Source organism: Triticum urartu, chromosome 4A (assembly GCF_056163025.1).
Source record: "Triticum urartu cultivar PI428250 chromosome 4A, HENAU_Tu73, whole genome shotgun sequence".
NCBI classification, from domain to species: domain Eukaryota; kingdom Viridiplantae; phylum Streptophyta; class Magnoliopsida; order Poales; family Poaceae; genus Triticum; species Triticum urartu.
In genome coordinates this window covers 269,589,643-269,607,122 of record NC_141876.1, presented here as the reverse complement: position 1 = coordinate 269,607,122, position 17,480 = coordinate 269,589,643, and positions in this window count along the sequence as shown.

Below are 17,480 nucleotides of genomic sequence, written 5' to 3'. Positions count from 1 at the left end.
CCACATATTGAAGGCCCGTTGTTGATACAGGAGGATCCGGCGGATGAGCATAACCTGGACTACGTTGACAAGCTTGAGCTGCTTGTTCACCAGGGTTTGGATGCATGTTTGCAGTCCAGTCACCTCTTCTTTGCTGCCCCACGATAGGCCCGTCTCTTTCCAGGACGTGAGCCGCGTTGGGGGTCCGGACCGGAACTCGGGGGCTGCGACCCACTCAGGGTCGCGCTGCTCGGTGATGTAAAACCACCCTGATTGCCACCCCTTCAGGGTCTCCACAAAGGAGCCCTCGAGCCATAAGACGTTGGGCATCTTGCCCACCATGGCGCCTCCGCACTCTGCCTGGTTGCCACACACCACCTTCGGCTTGACATTGAAAGTCTTGAGCCATAGGCCGAAATGGGGGCGGATGCGGAGGAAAGCCTCGCACACGACGATAAACGTCGAGATGTTGAGGATGAAGTTCGGGGCCAGATCATTGAAATCCAGGCCGTAGTAGAACATGAGTCCCCGGACGAATGGGTGGATAGGAAAGCCCAGTCCGCGGAGCAAGTGGGGAAGGAACACTACCCTATCATGGGGCCTTGGGGTGGGAAGGAGCTGCCCCTCTTCAGGAAGCCGGTACGCGATGTCGTTAGACAAGTATCTGGACTTCCTTCGTTTTTTGATGTGTCCCTCCGTGACGGAGGAGACCATCCACTTGCCTCCCGCTCCGGACATGGCTGGAAAAGGTTGAGGTGGGGAGTGCGGACTTGGGCGCTGGAGCTCGAGTGCGCGAAAATGGATAGGCAAAGGAGGAAGAAGGCGTAGGTGAAAAGGTGGATCCTTATCCCCTTATATGGGTGGACGCAACTACGTGTCCCCACCAGCCTGGTAAAACTCGCTTATCTCCAAGCGCTGTAATCAATGGCACGGTTGGGTTACCCATGCCCGTATTGATGAGAATCCCAGAATAAGGGGACACGATCTCTGCTTCTACGAGACGTGCCAAGGAAACCGCCTCGCATGACACGCTGATGTGGGACAATAAAACGATTCGAATAAAGGCTTGGCCGTGGTGCGATGTCACACTACGGAATACGTCAGCAGATTAGATTTGTGTAAATACTATTCTCTCTATGGCAATATGTGGAAACTTATTTTGTAGAGCCAGACACTATCTTTGTGTTCAAAATCTTCTATGAAGTACTTGGAGGAGGAACCCGCCTTGCAATGGCGAAGACAATCTGCGCGCCGGACTTGTCGTCATTGAAGCCTGGTTCAGGGGCTACTGAGGGAGTCCTGGATTAGGGGGTGTCTAGATGGCCGGACTATACCTTCAGCCGGACTCCTAGACTATGAAGATACAACATTGAAGACTTCGTCCGGTTTCCGGAAGGGACTTTCCTTGGCGCGGAAGGCAAGCTTGGCGATACGGATATGTAGATCTCCTACCATTGTAACCGACTTTGTGTAACCCTAACCCTCTCCGGTGTCTATATAAACCGGAGGGTTTTAGTCCGTAGGACAACATGCAGAACAACAATCATACCATAGGCTAGCTTCTAGGGTTTAGCCTCTCCGGTCTCGTGGTAGATCTACTCTTGTACTACCCATATCATCAATATTAATCAAGCAGGACGTAGGGTTTTACCTCCATCAAGAGGGCCCGAACCTGGGTAAAACTTCGTGTCCCTTGCCTCCTGTTACCATCCGGCCTAGACGCACAGTTCGGGACCCCCTACCCGAGATCCACCGATTTTGACACCGACAATGACTCTCAGGAAAGTACCAAGTGCTTTGGATAAACCCATTGGCATAACAAGCCATTCATATAAGCCAAATTTCGTCTTAAATGCGGTTTTCCATTCATCACCTTCTTGGATGCATATTTGATAGTAGCCACTCTTAAGATCAATCTTAGAGAAAATGGTGGCTCCGCTAAGCTCATCTAGCGTATCATCTAGGCGTGGAATAGGATAACGATAACGCACGATAATAGCCTTGATAGGACAACAATCAGAACACATGTGAAATGTACCATCTTTCTTGGGAACAAGGATTACTAGTACGGCACAAGGGCTCAAGCTTTCTCTTACATGGCCATTGTTGATGAGTTGTTGTACTTGCCGTTGGATCTCCTTAGTTTCCTCGGGGTTGACATGGTAGGGAGCCTTGTTAGGAAGGGGTACTCCGGGGATGAGGTCGATTCTGTGTTCGATGCCTCGTGGTGGAGGTAGACCCAGAGGTAGCTCGTCGGGGAATACATCTTGGAATTCCTGCAAAAGAGAAGATAACACTAAAGGTAGATTGTGAAAGGTGTTAGTTTTTGGTGCCTCGTCCTTGCACAAAAGGACATAGTGCATGACACTTGATGGCTTCTCGCACACTTCTCTCGTCTCACTTTTGGTGGTAAATAGGACTAGGTTTTTCTTGTCGCTCATCGAGGAGGCACTCAATTTGGGTTTGTGGTGCTCACTCTCTTTTTGGTGGTTCGCCCTCTCACTATTTTCTCCACGATGGGTGGCTTGCTTGTCGGTGATTACTTGGCTTGGAGACATTGGTCGTAACACATATTCATTTCCTTTCATATTGAAGCTATAGTGATTTGTTCGCCTGTTGTGGATAACACCTCAGTCAAATTGCCAAGGTCATCCAAGAAGTAGGTGGCAAACGGACATCGGAACGACAACACACTCCAAAGTGTCTTCGTAAGCTCCGATCTTGAAGGAAACTTGTACCATATGCTCGACTTTGATAGTGTTGGACTCACTTATCCATTGAACTTTGTAGGGATGTGGGGTGCTTCATCTTGACCAATTGGAGTTTGGAGCAAAGTTCTTCACTTGCCAAGTTATGACAACTCCCTCCATTGATTATGACCTTGACGGACCTTCCATTGATGCCGACCTTGGTATGGAAGAGATGGCATCTTTGGTCTTCTTGTTGTTGATGTTGAAGTGTCGAGACCTTGGAGACAACAAGAGCGGGGCTTTTATCTTCGTCACAAAAGACTTGATCATCTTCATCCTCGTTCACTTGCCGATGCATGGCCACTTGCTCAAGGGCTTCCATTTATCCTTCACTCATGGAGCCGTATGTACCATCGTCGTGGAAGATCATGGTGCGTATGTTGGTACACTTGAAGGACTTGTGGCCTCGGCCGCCGCATGTGAAGCATGTGAAGGAACTTGTCTTGACGATCTCATCGGTTCGGGTAGAGGATGATGAAGCTCTCGGCTTCAGGTTGCTTGTTGTAGGAGGACGAATTGAGGTTGTCGAAGTTTTCTTGTAACTTGACTTGTCGCCGTTACTTTTAGAAGGCTTCATTGAGGTAGAATGTGTTGGAGTCGTTGAAGCTTGGGTGTTGGAGAAACCATAGGGCTTGGATGAGAACTTGGCATACTTGAAGTCATCTTGCACTTGACGTTCCGCCTTAGTATCTTGGTGCACTAGCTCGATGAGGTTCGAGTATGGTTGGAAGTTGGCGATCTTCTTGATACGATGATTGAGTTCATTCAAGAAACGTGCCATAGTTTGCTCATCATCTTCCATGACATTGGCTCATATCATGGCGATCTCCATTTCCTCGTAGTATTCTTCAACGCTCTTGGTTCCTTGTTTGAGAAGTTGGAGTTTCTTGAAGAGGTCACGATTGTAGTAGGTTGGCACGAAATGTGCTCTCATGACATCCTTCATTTGCGCCCAAGTTGTGATGGGTGGTTCACCTCTTGCCTCTCGGTGCTTAATGACTTGTTCCCACCAAATGAGGACGTAGTCTTGGAACTCAAGGGATGCCATTGCGATTTTCTTCTCTTCCTCATAGTTATGCAAGAAGAAGATTTTGTCAACCTTCAATGCCCATGAAAGTTACCCTTCGAGATCATTGCTTCCGGTGAACTTGGGCATGGTGAACTTTATCTTGTGGTAGCGTTGCTCCTCATTGTGTTGGGGTCGGGGATGATGACGTCCTTGACGAGGAGGATTGTCTCCCTCAACTTGCTCTTGTCTTGGAGGATTTCCATTGTCTTCTTGCTCTGGGTGAACTTGAGGTTCTTGTCGAGCTTGTGGAGGAGCATGAGGAACTTGACGATGCACGCGAGCTTGATATATTCTTTCTTGAACTTCCTCGCGAAGTGCTTCTTGGTGCTCACAAGTTTGCCGGTTGCGTGTGGTGACGGTTTGACTTGAATCTCCAAGGGCACGTTGCGCCTCAAGTGCTTGAGCTTCTCATCGTTGTTCTTCTTGACGTCGTGCCTCGGCATCGTGCTCGTTTTGGTGTTGTCTCGCTCGTTCTTCCTCTTGTTGGCATAGACGTTGTCGTTCTTGTGCTTGCGAAAGAGTAGCTTGGTTTTGGCGATGCCGATGTGCTTGCTCGTCGAATTGCTCTTGTGTAGGATTTCCGTGTAGGGGATTGCGGTTTTCTTGACGGTCTTGGCACACGGCTTGTTGATGAGTGTTTGATGTCGGAGTACTTGAGCCAGAGATGGTGTCGTCGGAGTGTCAACTAGAGCGGCCCCGTCTTGAGTAGGACGAAGTGGTAGAAGAGCGGTTGACCAACAAAGCACGAATCTCGTCCATTCTTACGTCATTCTCTTGTTTATGTTCGTTGAGCTTATTGTCGAAGTAGTATCTTGTATGTTGCTCAGAGATTCGCAAGTCGGTGGCGAGGTTGTCGATGCGTTCGCTCATTGCTTGTTGCTCTTGATGCAAAGCTCATTGTGCACCAAAGAGGTGGCTCTTTGTGACGTAGGAGGACATGTCGTCGTCTTGCTCGATGAAGAGTGGGTTGGTAGAAGTACTTGGCCTATCCATCATTCCAAGAAAATATGTGAGTGGGATAAAGAGAAGAACTTATACCAAATGTACCTTGAACGATGTTGAAGATGGATCAATGATCACACAAATGTGGAACAAGGAAATAGCACAATTGGTACCAATTCTTGTCGGTTTCTCACACCTACACATGTAAAAGCTTATAGTGGAGCTTGGTTAGGATGGTGGCACAAAATTTGATGCAATTGTTAGTGAGCTTCAATAATGTTGGAAAAGATTTGCAAATTTGCAAATGCAACAAGTAGACCAATAGCAAGATATGATACACAGAAACACACACAGAAAGATAAATGGTGTTATGCAACCAAGGAATGAGCCAAAATGTGGAATCCACGAAAAATGGTCTTGTTGCACAACACTAGAGAGACACTAGCACGATTGCATAATAGGCGGATACGAAGGCTTGTGCACAACCTACTAAGCAAAAATGCAACGACTTCTATCACAAGTATTCCGATGATATGATCCAAGATGATCGAGTATGACAATCTTAATGTAATATGATGCTATGGTTATTGCTTAAAAGCTATTTGCTTATCTTTCCCTTTTGCTTAAAATCTTGTTTGGCTCTTTCTCTTTTGAGCTCTTTCTCATGCAAAACTTCATGAACCAAGATAGCAATTGTGTATGCGATGACAACTTTGTGACACAAAATATGATACCAAGATATGCACCATGATGATATGGTATGTATGCTATAGGAAGTATGATCACTAATGTGCACAAGTAACATTGCCGGCTATACTCAGAGGCTAGTCTCGATGGGTAAGATATGCAAAATTGGGCTATGGTGGATATGAAGGTAATAGCAAGGAGTAGACCAAGATGTCATCGAGATTACCGTCGAGGGCTGCTCGTGTGTAAGCAAGGATGGATGATGGTGAAGTGGTTGTTGTCGATGACGAATCAGTGGCGAAGATGAGCGGCGGTAATGTTGATGTCGAACCGTCCCTAAGTAGCCTAAACGCGTTAGGAAACAGAAACCGCAAGTCAAAATCTCAAAGCAAAATGTGTCAACATTGTGTTGGAGTGCGAAACGAATAAGCGATGGTGGGTTGGGAAACGATTTGTGGTTTTGGAGTGCGTATGTGGAAGTGGGAAAGGGATCGAAGTGCGTATGCGGAGGTGGAGGAGGATACATGGTGGTGGTCGAACTGAACTTTTTTAGTTTCGTCAGGTAAGGTCGGACGTCCGGTGGATGTCGGACGACCGGTGGTCGGACGTCCGGTGCCTGGGTGAATTCGGGCATGGGATGAACAGCTAGGGTTCGTGGCGGAGGTGGCAAAATTGGTCAAATTCTAGCGATTTTGTGGATGAGAATGGTGGAGATAAAGGGGGAAAGCTAGATCCACTCGTGGCAAAGCAAATCCATGGATCAAATCCAACAAACTTCATCACACCAACAAATCACAAAAAAATTGGGTCTATTTTTGGTGGGGATTTTCGAAATTGGGGAAGAACACAACAAAATCAAGCTAGAAAACAAAGGGTAGGGGCTCCAAATCCGTGATCAATGTGTCATGGTACCAAGATGATGTAGGGTAGAACCCTAGTGGCCCGATCTTTCACGATTGGAGGGGATCCTACAAAGAACACGAGGAACACGAGGGAAAACACGAGGGGAAACACGGGAGAAATCACTCAACCAACAAGATTCGGTCACACATATGCAAGATCCTCGAAACACAAAAGAGATACACGATCCACAATCAACAAGGGACGATACAAGTAGCACATGCTTTTTCGTGAGGAGGTCTTGAAGGTCTTCCATTAGGGGTCTTGAATCCAAGATGGAACTTCTCCGAAGAGGCGACGGTCTCTCTCGGTGGAGTAGATCTGGATGGATGAGCGAGGCTCTATCTCACATATGAGCTATCACAATGCTAACCCTAACCAGGAGCAGGAGGAGGTCTATTTATAGTCGTAGTGCAAATGGGGGCGACGTGAAGGGGTACATGGGCCTCGGGCCCGAAATTGTGCGCAGACAGGTACCAGACGTCTGCTGGGTTCCGGTCGTCTGGTGGCTTGCGGGTGTCCGGATGTCCGGAAGTCACTGGGCTTCCGTCATTTCGGCTCGGTTGAAGTGGCACCAGATTTCCGGAGACGGTCGGTCGTCCGTTGTCCGGTCGCTTCGTACTTCCACTGATTTCATTCTATTTGGGACCTGCCGGATATCCGATCGAGCCCGGACGTCCGGTCGCTGGGAGTTGTTGGTCGTCCAGTCCTGGTTAGACGTCCGGCCGCTGTAGCGTTCACTGGCCTGGCTTCTTCTGGCTTGCGTGGCCTTCAGGGACCGGACGTCCGGTCTGGAGCAGTCGTCCGGTGACTGTAGCTCTTCTTGTAGCTCTTATTCTTGTCCCTCATACTTGGTGTCCTCTCCGTCTTGTCCATTGGATGTAGCTACTCCGTGGCCTTCCTCCAAGTACCGGATCACACATAGTGTTTCCGCTTGAGGTAGTAGCCATGTCGCATGTGTAGAAAGTGGTAGTTCGGAGAGGAGCGGGTTCACCTTATCTTTGATACCTTTGCTCGAGCTCTTGTCATTGGTCCAAGTGGTGTCGTGAGAGATGTCGATACGTCCATGGGGATGACCGTGGGATGCTCCGCATCAAATAGTAGCGACCCAAATCATTGTCTGCGATTTCCTTCTTATCTTGCCCCTGTTGTCAGTGTCAAAACCGGCGGATCTCGGGTAGGGGGTCCCGAACTGTGCGTCTAGGATCGATGGTAACACGAGATGGGGGGCACGATGTTTTACCCAGGTTCGGGCCCTCTCTATGGAGGTAATACCCTACATCCTGCTTGATTGATCTTGATGAATATGAGTGTTACAAGAGTTGATCTACCACGAGATCGTAATGGCTAAACCCTAGAAGCCTAGCCTGTATGACTATGGTAATGAGTATATCTTTTCTGGACTAACCCCTCAGGTTTATATAGACACCAGGGGGGTCTAGGGTTTACATAGAGCTTGTTACATAAGAAGGAATCTTCATAATCGGTTGCCAAGCTTGCCTTCCATGCCACGGAGAGTCCAATCCGGACACAGGTACAGTCTTCGGCCTTCATATCTTCACAGCCCATCAGGCCGGCCCATGGATAACAGACCGGACGCCCGAGGACCCCTTAGTCTAGGACTCCCTCAGTAGCCCCTGAACCTGGCTTCAATGACGAGGAGTCCGGCGCGCAGATTGTCTTCGACATTGCAAGGCGGGTTCCCTTCTATCCGAACTTTAAGATAGTCTTCGGATGTGATGATAGTATCCGAACCTGTCATACACACCATACATAACCGTAGAGAGAATATATATTTTTACATGAGTCTAATCCGCCGACAGCTTTTACAATATGACATCACGTCTGTCCGGTCATAATTTCGAACCGGTTTTTGTCTGCCGCTCCACGTTTCGAGACGTGGTTGCCATTGGCACGTCTTATCAAAGCAGAGATCGTGCCCCCTTATTATGGGATTCTCATCAATACGGGCATGGGTAACCCAACCGTGTCATTTATACAGCCCTTGGGAATAGGCAATCTCGGGGTGAGTGATGAGGCGTTCAATATTCGTTGCCTTTATAAGGGGATAAGGATTCCCTCTTCCTCTCTCATGCCCTCTCTCTGTCTCCGCCTTTCCAATCTCGAGCTCTAGCGCCCAAGTTCTCATGTCCTTTCCACCCAACCAACCATGTCTGGATCCGAAGGTCAGGGCAAGTGGATGGTCTCCTCCTTCAAGGAGGAGAACATTACGGAGCTTCAGGCGGCCAGATACTTGGCGAAGGAGATCACTCACCGCCTGCCGACTGAGGGACAAGTCATCCCCACACCGAAGCCCACCGAGAGGGTAGAGTTCCTCCCCCATTTCTTCCGCGGGCTAGGGTTTCCACTCCACCCTTTCATCCATGGGTTGATGTATTATTACGGGATAGATTTCCATGATCTGTCCCCGAATTCGTTCCTCAACATCTCAGCGTTTATCGTCGTGTGTGAGTCCTTCCTCCGCATCCAACCCCACTTCAGGCTGTGGCTCAAAGTCTTCAACGTGAAGCGAATGTGGTGGACGGCCAACTCGTGGAGTGCGGAGGAGCTATGTGAGCAAGCTGTCCAACGTATCCTGGCCCAAAGGCACTTTTGTGGACACAGTGAAGGAGTGGCATAAGCAGTGGTTCTACATCACAGAACCTCGCGGCACCACCTGGGCCGCAGCTGCCGAATTTTGCTCAGGCGCTCCCATGCGACTCACCTCCTGGGTCGAGAAGAGTCCGGATTGGGGTTCCCCTGACGAGGTGATAGCGCTGCAGACACGCGTTCAGAGCATGTCAACCAAGAAAGTCAAGCTCGTCGATGTGATCCAGGTGATGCTGGTTCACCAGATCCTTCCGTGCCAGCGCCGAAGCCGTCCTCTGTGGGAGTCCAACCTGAAGAAGGATCAGACCCTGGTGAGGCTCTTCGAGACTACTCACGAAGGCGCATGGAAGTTGCTCTTTAAGGGCAACGAGAAACCACCAGCCATGGATTCAGACCGTGGTCATGATTGTAAACACCTCGCCAGTGAGGTATGTTATCCCCAACTTAATCATTTCAAGGATGATATTTGAGCTTATCATTGTATTTCCAGGACTGGATGGAAAGGGCGAAGCGAATCCAGTGTCCGGCTCCACTGCCTGAAGAACCGTTCATCCCATGTCTAGCGAAGATGCTGGTGTCGGCGCCTTATAAGGCGCAGGAGAAGAAGGCCAAGAAGAAGGCCAAGGGGGCCAAGAGTGGCCCCTGTCGCAAGGGTACTTCGAACATGATGTCCGAAGACGACGAAGCCCATTCCTCTGTCCCTGAGGACAATGGCGAGGAAGAGGAGGAGGAGGAGGAAAACAACCCTTCCCCTGAGGAGAGGAAGAAGAAGAGGGCGGCTTCGTCGCATCCGAAGGCGGAAACGCCCAAGAAGGGGAAGAGCATCCCAGCGGTTAACACCGCGTGGTACGTTGATAGCAGTCTGGAGAGACGCCCCCGCACTAAGCCCCAGGCCGCATCGTAAGTGACACGGCTCGCTCATGCGCACATCCGGCCCTTGCTCTTCATTATCATGACATAGTTAATTATGCTATTGCAGTCCAGCCCGTGACCTTATCCAGCGATCCTCATCTAGAGGTTCGTTGGCTCCGTCGGAGATGGCAAGCATGTCGCCACCACCTTCTTATTCCCCGGGGGGCAGGGACGACACCGAAGTGTTATCCCGGAGGACCACTCCGAACCGGGGAGGAGTCCAGGACGCTATCCGGGAGGCGCCACAAGGCGAGACCTCCACTGCCGGACACATGGGGGAGCCGATCCCCATGGAGATTAGCGTAGAGGGCCGCATCCAGTTTGGCCCTCAGCCGAATACGATTCCGGAGGCCCATATGGCCCCGGAGTCTGGCGAGCAGCCCTCTTTAAAGGAGGGGGATGCGCCGCTTCCACCGGTGGCCCTTGTCCATCCAGGGGCACCGGATAACCTGATGGAGGCGCTTCGAGGCACCTCTGTCGTGGACGAGCACTGTGTCCTTATGGGTGCGGTGATCGAGAAGATTCATTCCGCCAAGAGTGGACTGAATGAAGCATGCAGCAACCTGTTGACGGGTTTCGAGGTAAAAAAGAGAGAAACCCCGTGTAGCCAGTAGCCCCTAAGACACTGTCCGGTGTTCGGCAAGAAGAACCGGACAGAGGATCAATCATCTATTGTAGGAGACTAACGTAATATGTATGAATAAGCAGGCATCGTTGTTGGCCGCGACCTCCCATGGTGCCGAAGTCTCTGAGCTGAGGCAGAGGCTGGAGTGGACCGAGAACGAGCTCGGCGAGGTTAAGGTTCGGCTCCAGGAGAAGCAAGGTGAGTGATGACTTGCTATGTGTTTTAGAAAGGATAGGCGCTGTATATTGACCGTTGTATCGTAATATGTGCAGGAGCCACGACCGAGGTCGAGGCCCTAAAGAGGTCCCTGGGCGAGGACGAGGAGAAGGCTGTCCAGCAGCAAGCCGCCTGTAAGAAGTCCAAGGCCCGGGTCAAAGAAATCCAACAGGAGCTCCAAGATGCGGTCAAGAAATGCGAAGCCTTGGAGCATGATGCATCGGTTCAAGGGACCGAACTCGCCAAGGCTCGTCAGAGCGCGGAGACGGCACAGAATGAGGCCCAGGCTGCCCTCCAGGAGATCCAAGAGGCCAAGAAGATCACGGCGGGTAAGGCATTTAAGATGCAAAGCAAGTATGCGGAGAAGAAGTACCTTTTACTAACCCGGGTTCGGAGTTCCCCAGGAGCTTTTGCGGATTTACTACGCAGTGTATCAGACACCGCGGAGTTCTACCAAGCCGAAGGAGGGGGTTGTACGGAGAAGGTATTCTGGTCGTAGTATGCGGTGCCAGAGCATCCCGTGTCCTTCACCGATCAGCTGAAACAGCTGGTGGAGCTGCATAGGGTGGCCGAACTAGCCATGAAGGATTTCATAATCCGGCTATGGCCAGCCGAAGCTATGCCAAGCAGCTACTTCAGACTCGTGAGGCGGATGGTGAACGCCTGTCCTCGGCTGGACGTCGTCAAACGCTCGGCCTGCATTGAAGGTGCGTGAATGGCCTTTGCCCGTTGCAAGATGTGTTGGGCGAAGATGGACGCCGTCGAGGTGAACAGAGGGCCACCGGAGGGCAAGGAACACCGCACACCCGAACAGTATTTTGCGGATGTCCTGGATGGGTCTCGCCTTGCGCAGCACAATGTTCGCAGGATATTGTATTTGAATAAATGTATTCATGTTGCCTTTGCCTTGTATTATGAGAACAAAGCCTGTTTTGTAATGTAATTTTGTTATGCTTTGAATTGTTTCCTCCTGTGCGGCCGTGTTGTATGTAATCTGAGGGTTGGCCAGTCGTCGGCTTCTGCCCTCACGTAGGTAGTACGGAGGTGTTCGGGATGGAATCTAAACAATCTTGATCCAATTATATGGTCCTTGAAGGAGTTTTTTAGCGCAACGAACAAGGCAATCAGACTGTACGGCTTAAACTCCCTCACTTAGCCATAGGAGTTTTATAATAAAGCGTAGGTGCAGCCCCTGGTTCGAACCAGGGTGCTGTCAGCATCTGATCGGGAAGTGCCGATCTTTCGCATAATGCGGAAAAAATCTCCAACGATTTGTGACCCTCGAACAGCTGACCGGCTCTCGCCGTATCATGGCAGACTTTCTCTACTAAGGTGCTCATATGGTCAAAGCCAGGGCACAATTGCAGTAGTTCTCCCTTTACTGCCCTAGCCGATTTAGCGGAACGTAAGGTAGCAAGCACAGGAGCTGGGCAACCCAACTATTGATCAAAGACATGATTCGGAGCCAATGCATATAATGCTAAATTCGGGGTGCCAAACTTATCTTTAGGGATTGTTCGGACTCTGTTGCCGTATCATTGGGCGACGGGGAGCCCCTGGCAAATATGAAACATACCAGAGTGTACGACTGCTAGGAAATAAGTAACATAAAGGAAAACAGAGGGAGAACAGAGATAGGATCCCACGCCCTTGAACTTGGACCATGAACTGTTTCCATTATAGTTGGGTTAATGCGTCCAAGCACATTGGTACAAAATAATGCAATAAGCAACCGGCTATTTGACATGCCATACCCGAAGGTGGACTGCGCGTGGGTCCTGAAAAACGGTTAGCCTCTAGGGCTTCCCATGTACGCCTGTGCTCCGTGCCAATCCAGTATGTTTGTCCTTTGACGGGATCGTTTATCAGGCCGTCTAAGGAGGCCCCCATAGGAGAAACTTGAAACAAGGGAAAAGGAGATAGTAAAGTTTATATGTGTGTCCAGGATTGGTCTGGCCGAACCGTGGATCCTGGGATAGCTTGTGCCTCCGTCGATGCCCATGGAATTTTGAGTGCATAGTTATGGATGCGTGGTATGAATGCCACTACCTCATCGGGATTGGGACGGAGGCCGAATTTCTAATCGAGCTCTTGACGAGTCGTGTTGTCCTGTTGCGGTGTAGTCCGGACCCTCTTAATGATGTCCAGGGGCTCGGCTGCCAGACTATGATGCTGCTTGAGAAGGCTGCTTTGTACCTCTGCTGCTAGGGCGGCGGTGTGCTCCTCTGTCCGGAGGGAGCGTTCTGTGTTTCCGTTGACTGTTATGATGCCGCACGGACCAGGCATCTTCAGCTTGAGATAAGCATAGTGTAGCACCGCATTGAATCTAGCAAACGCGGTTCGTCCGAGTAGTGCATGGTAGCCGCTGCGGAAGGGGACGATATCAAAGATTAACTCCTTGCTTCGGAAGTTGTCCGGGGAACCGAAGACCACCTCCAGCATGATTGAGCCCATGCAGCGGGCCTCAACGCCTAGTATGACTCCTTTAAAGGTAGTCTTTGTGGGTTTGATTCATGAGGGATTAATGCCCATCTTCCACACTATATCTTGGTAGAGCAGGTTGAGGCTGCTACCACCGTCCATTAGGACTCGTGTTAGGTGAAATCCGTCAATGATTGGGTCGAGGACCAGTGCGGCTGAACCGCCATGCCGGATACTAGTTGGGTGATCTCGACGATCGAAGGCGATCAGGAATGATGACCACGGATGGAATTTTGGGGCGACTGGCTCTACCGCGTAGACGTCCCTAAGTGCTCGCTTGCGCTCCCTTTTGGGGATGTGTGTAGCGTATATCATGTTCGCTGTTTTGACTTGAGGGGGAAATTTCTTCTGCCCTCCGGTGTTCGGCTGCCGGGACTCTTCGTCCGCGTCCTCACTTTGTGATCCCTTTTCTTTGTTTTCGGCATTTAACTTGACAGCCTATTTGAAAACCCAATAGTCTCTGTTGGTGTGATTGGCTTGTTTGTCTGGGGTACCATGTATCTGGCACGGACTATCGAGTATGCGATCTAGGCTGGATGGTCCCTCGCTGTTCCTTTTGTAGGGCTTCTTTCGTTGTCCGGATTTGGAGCCGCTGAATCCGGCGTTAACGACAGTGTCATCTGTGTTGTCACCATTGCTTCGGCATTTGTGTCTGTTGCGCTGGATCTTTCCGGAGCTGTTCTTGGCCTTAGAGGGGCCTGTCTCACTGGCTGTGTTTTTGCTATGAGCCAGCCAGCTGTCCTCGCCCGCGCAAAAGCAGGTCATGAGTGCCGTAAGGGCTGTCATGGACTTCGGCTTTTCTTGGCCAAGGTGGTGTGCTAGCCATTCGTCACGGATGTTGTGTTTAAAGGCTGCTAGGGCTTCGACATCCAGACAGTCAATGATCTGGTTCTTTTTGGTTAGGAACCTAGTCCAGAATTTTCTGACTGATTCTCCAGGTTGTTGAACTATGTGGCTTAAGTCATCGGCATTGGGTGGCCGGACATATGTACCTTGGAAGTTGTCAAGAAAGGCCTCTTCCAAGTCCTCCCAGCTACGGATGGAATTCTCGGGCAGGCTATTCAGCCAGTGTCTAGCTGGCCCTTTCAGTTTCAGTGGGAGGTATTTGATGGCGTGGAGGTCGTCTCCACGGGCCATGTAGATGTGGAGAATAAAGTCCTCAGTCCATATTGCGGGGTCGGTTGTTCCGTCGTATGATTCAATATTGACGGGCTTGAACCCCTCGGGGAATTCGTGATCCAGCAATCTGTGAAGCAAAGAGGGTGTGCGGCGCCTCTATATCGGGCCGCATCATGGCGCACCTCCGATGGAGTGCGTCTGCGGTTATCGGCCCGGGTGTGACTAGGTTTGTCACGCCCAAATAGGTAGCCGTCATCCTGAGTCGGGAAGCGTCCTCGCGATCCGTAGATTGATCTGGTGTGTTCTGCTCTACTGTCCAGCTCCTGCCGAAGGTCGTATGTATGGTCCCGAGTCGTATGTATGGTGGGGCGGGCTGTTGTTCGGTCTGAGTTGCCGCTTTATCCCGACCGCGGGGTGGTCGGTCTGCCGCACTATCCCGACCGCGTGGTGATCGGCCCGCATTGCGTGAGGGAGGTATGGGATGTGGTGCCTCCTCATCGAACTGAGGTAGCAGTCTACACTTTGGGTAACTCTTGGCTGGGCGCTTGAGGCCGTATTCTTTGGCTGCCAGGACATCAGTCCACCTATCAATGCGCGGGTCTTGATCAGCTTGAAGCTAATGCTGCTTCTTCTTCAGGCTTCTTGCAGTGGCTATTAGCTGGCGCTTGGAGCGCTCCTGCTCGAGGGGTGCCTCAGGCACGATGAAGTCCTCATTGCCGGGGCTCTCATCATCCTCGGAGACTGGACGATAACTATCATCGTCTGGGTCATTGGGCATGGTCTGATTATCAGGGTTATCTTGCCTGTTGTCTTGTTCCTCCTGTTCGGATGCAGCCCCGACAGGGTCTTCATTGTTTTCGGCGTCGCCCGGAGTACTATTCTCTCTAGTGCCAGTGTTTCCGTCATTTGAGCGACGAGGCTTAGAGTGGCGTTTAGGGCGCCGGCGCTTGGACTGAGTCTCATAAGGTTTATTCGCAATTGGATCTCCTTTGTCATCGTCGCTAGCTTTTTTAGCTGTGTCGACCATGTACACATCGTACGAAGAGGTGTCCGTCCAATGTCCAGTAAATGGTGGTTTTGGCCTTGCTCCTGGTCGGCATCGTCGTCCATACCGTCGATGTATTTGGAGCCATAATCGAGAACGTCGGTTAAGTCATCAATAGTGCCTATTAAGTGGGTGGCGGGTGGGAAACAAAATTTCCCATCATCAGCCTCTGGCTCGAACCGAACATAGTTTGGTTGTGAGTCCTTCTCCAAGGACAAGTTCTTTAAAAAGTTTAGCACATACCCCAAAGGTGAGTGCTGGAAAATGTCTGTGGCGCTAAATTCGAAAATCGATAACTGATCCAGCTCAGTGTCTGCAGGCGTACCCGGTCCAGGACTTATAGCCGAAGACGAATCCGGAGTTCTATTGACGCAGATATTGTGGGGTGCCGAGTCCGTGTGCGGCTCCAATGCCGCGGACTCTGTGGTCTCGGATGGCACGATCTGCTCCGGTTCTAAGGCCGTTGCAGCAACGGGGACCATCTCCTGGATGTGATCCGATGACAGATCTAAGTCATGTTCATCGGGGCGAGGGGGAGCGATCGCTGTGGTCTCAAATCCATTGAAGATCAAGTCTCCACGGATATCCGCAACGTAGTTCAAGCTTTTGAATCTGACCTGGTGGCCAGGGGCGTAGCTATCGATCTGCTCCAGATGGCCAAGCGAGTTGGCCCGCAGTACGAAGCCGCTGAACATGAAAGTCTGTCCGGGGAGGAAGGTTTCTCCTTGGACAGCGTCGCTGTAGACGATTGAAGGTGCCATCGAACCCTTTGTTGACGGCACAATGGAACTCTAAATGAAAGCACCAATGTCGGTGTCAAAACCGGCGGATCTCGGGTAGGGAGTCCCGAACTGTGCGTCTAGGATCGATGGTAACAGGAGACGGGGGACACGATATTTTACCTAGGTTCGGGCCCTCTCTATGGAGGTAATACCCTACGTCCTGCTTGATTGATCTTGATGAATATGAGTGTTACAAGAGTTGATCTACCATGAGAACGTAATGGCTAAACCCTAGAAGCCTAGCCTATATGACTACGGTAATGAGTATATACTTTCCGGACTAACCCCTCCGGTTTATATAGACAACGGGGGGATCTAGGGTTTACATAGAGTCGGTTACATAAGAAGGAATCTTCATAATTGGTTGCCAAGTTTGCCTTCCACGCCAAGGAGAGTCCAATCCGGACACAGGTAAAGTCTTCGGCCTTCATATCTTCACAGCCCATCAGTCTGGCCCATGGATAAAAGGCCGGACGCCCGAGGACCCCTTAGTCCAGGACTCCCTCATCCGTGTCTTTCCGGGCTTTGCCGCATGTGGCATTTTAAATTATCTGGAATATGTAAGACAATCATTATTTGCGCCATTGTAAATTTGTCGCCATATTATCCGTTGCCATTTTATTTGTCATCGTATTATCCATTTCCCAATGTGACAATTTAAATTAGGACGGAATACGATTTAAAAACATGAACAAAGCAAATGCTGCCGTGGGATCACAAGCAAACACCCTTCGTCCAGGTGCTTTAATTAACCCATTAATGGAGAAGTTGTGAGCTAAGCGGGCGGCGGCTGGTACATGAAGGTCAAAGACCTCGCTTCCCGATGAGCATTGGTTGCCTTGCTGCTCGCACATGTCTCATCAAGTCTGTGAGGTGGACAGGATGCACGCGTCCCGTCGAGCCTGCGTAGCGGACTACTCGCATGCGTCCCATCGAGCCTGCATAGCGGACTTCTCGTGCTCATCCCGTCTGATCAAACAGCTGAACGCACGCGACTGAGTATGGTTAAATTTTGACATAGTTCATATAATACAACCATTTGCGATATTAATGTGTCCGCTATTTGTTTCAAAAAGGACTTCGTTGGCTATTAATGTGTGCGCCTTTTCTCAAACTGGACATTTTTTTACCATGGCATATATGCGCCATGTTATGAAACCATGCCAAGTTTCATGTTTTTTGATGAGTTTTTGAGTTACTGGGATTTAAAAACCGAGATTCTCAATGTTTCAGGACGACGAGAATTTTGTAATTCATTCCCATTCCTTAAATCAGACCTAAACATGCACCCAATGACACATGTATGATTTCCCACCCACTTTGCTTCATTGGAGCATGTGCTTATAGTTCAAATTTGAATTAT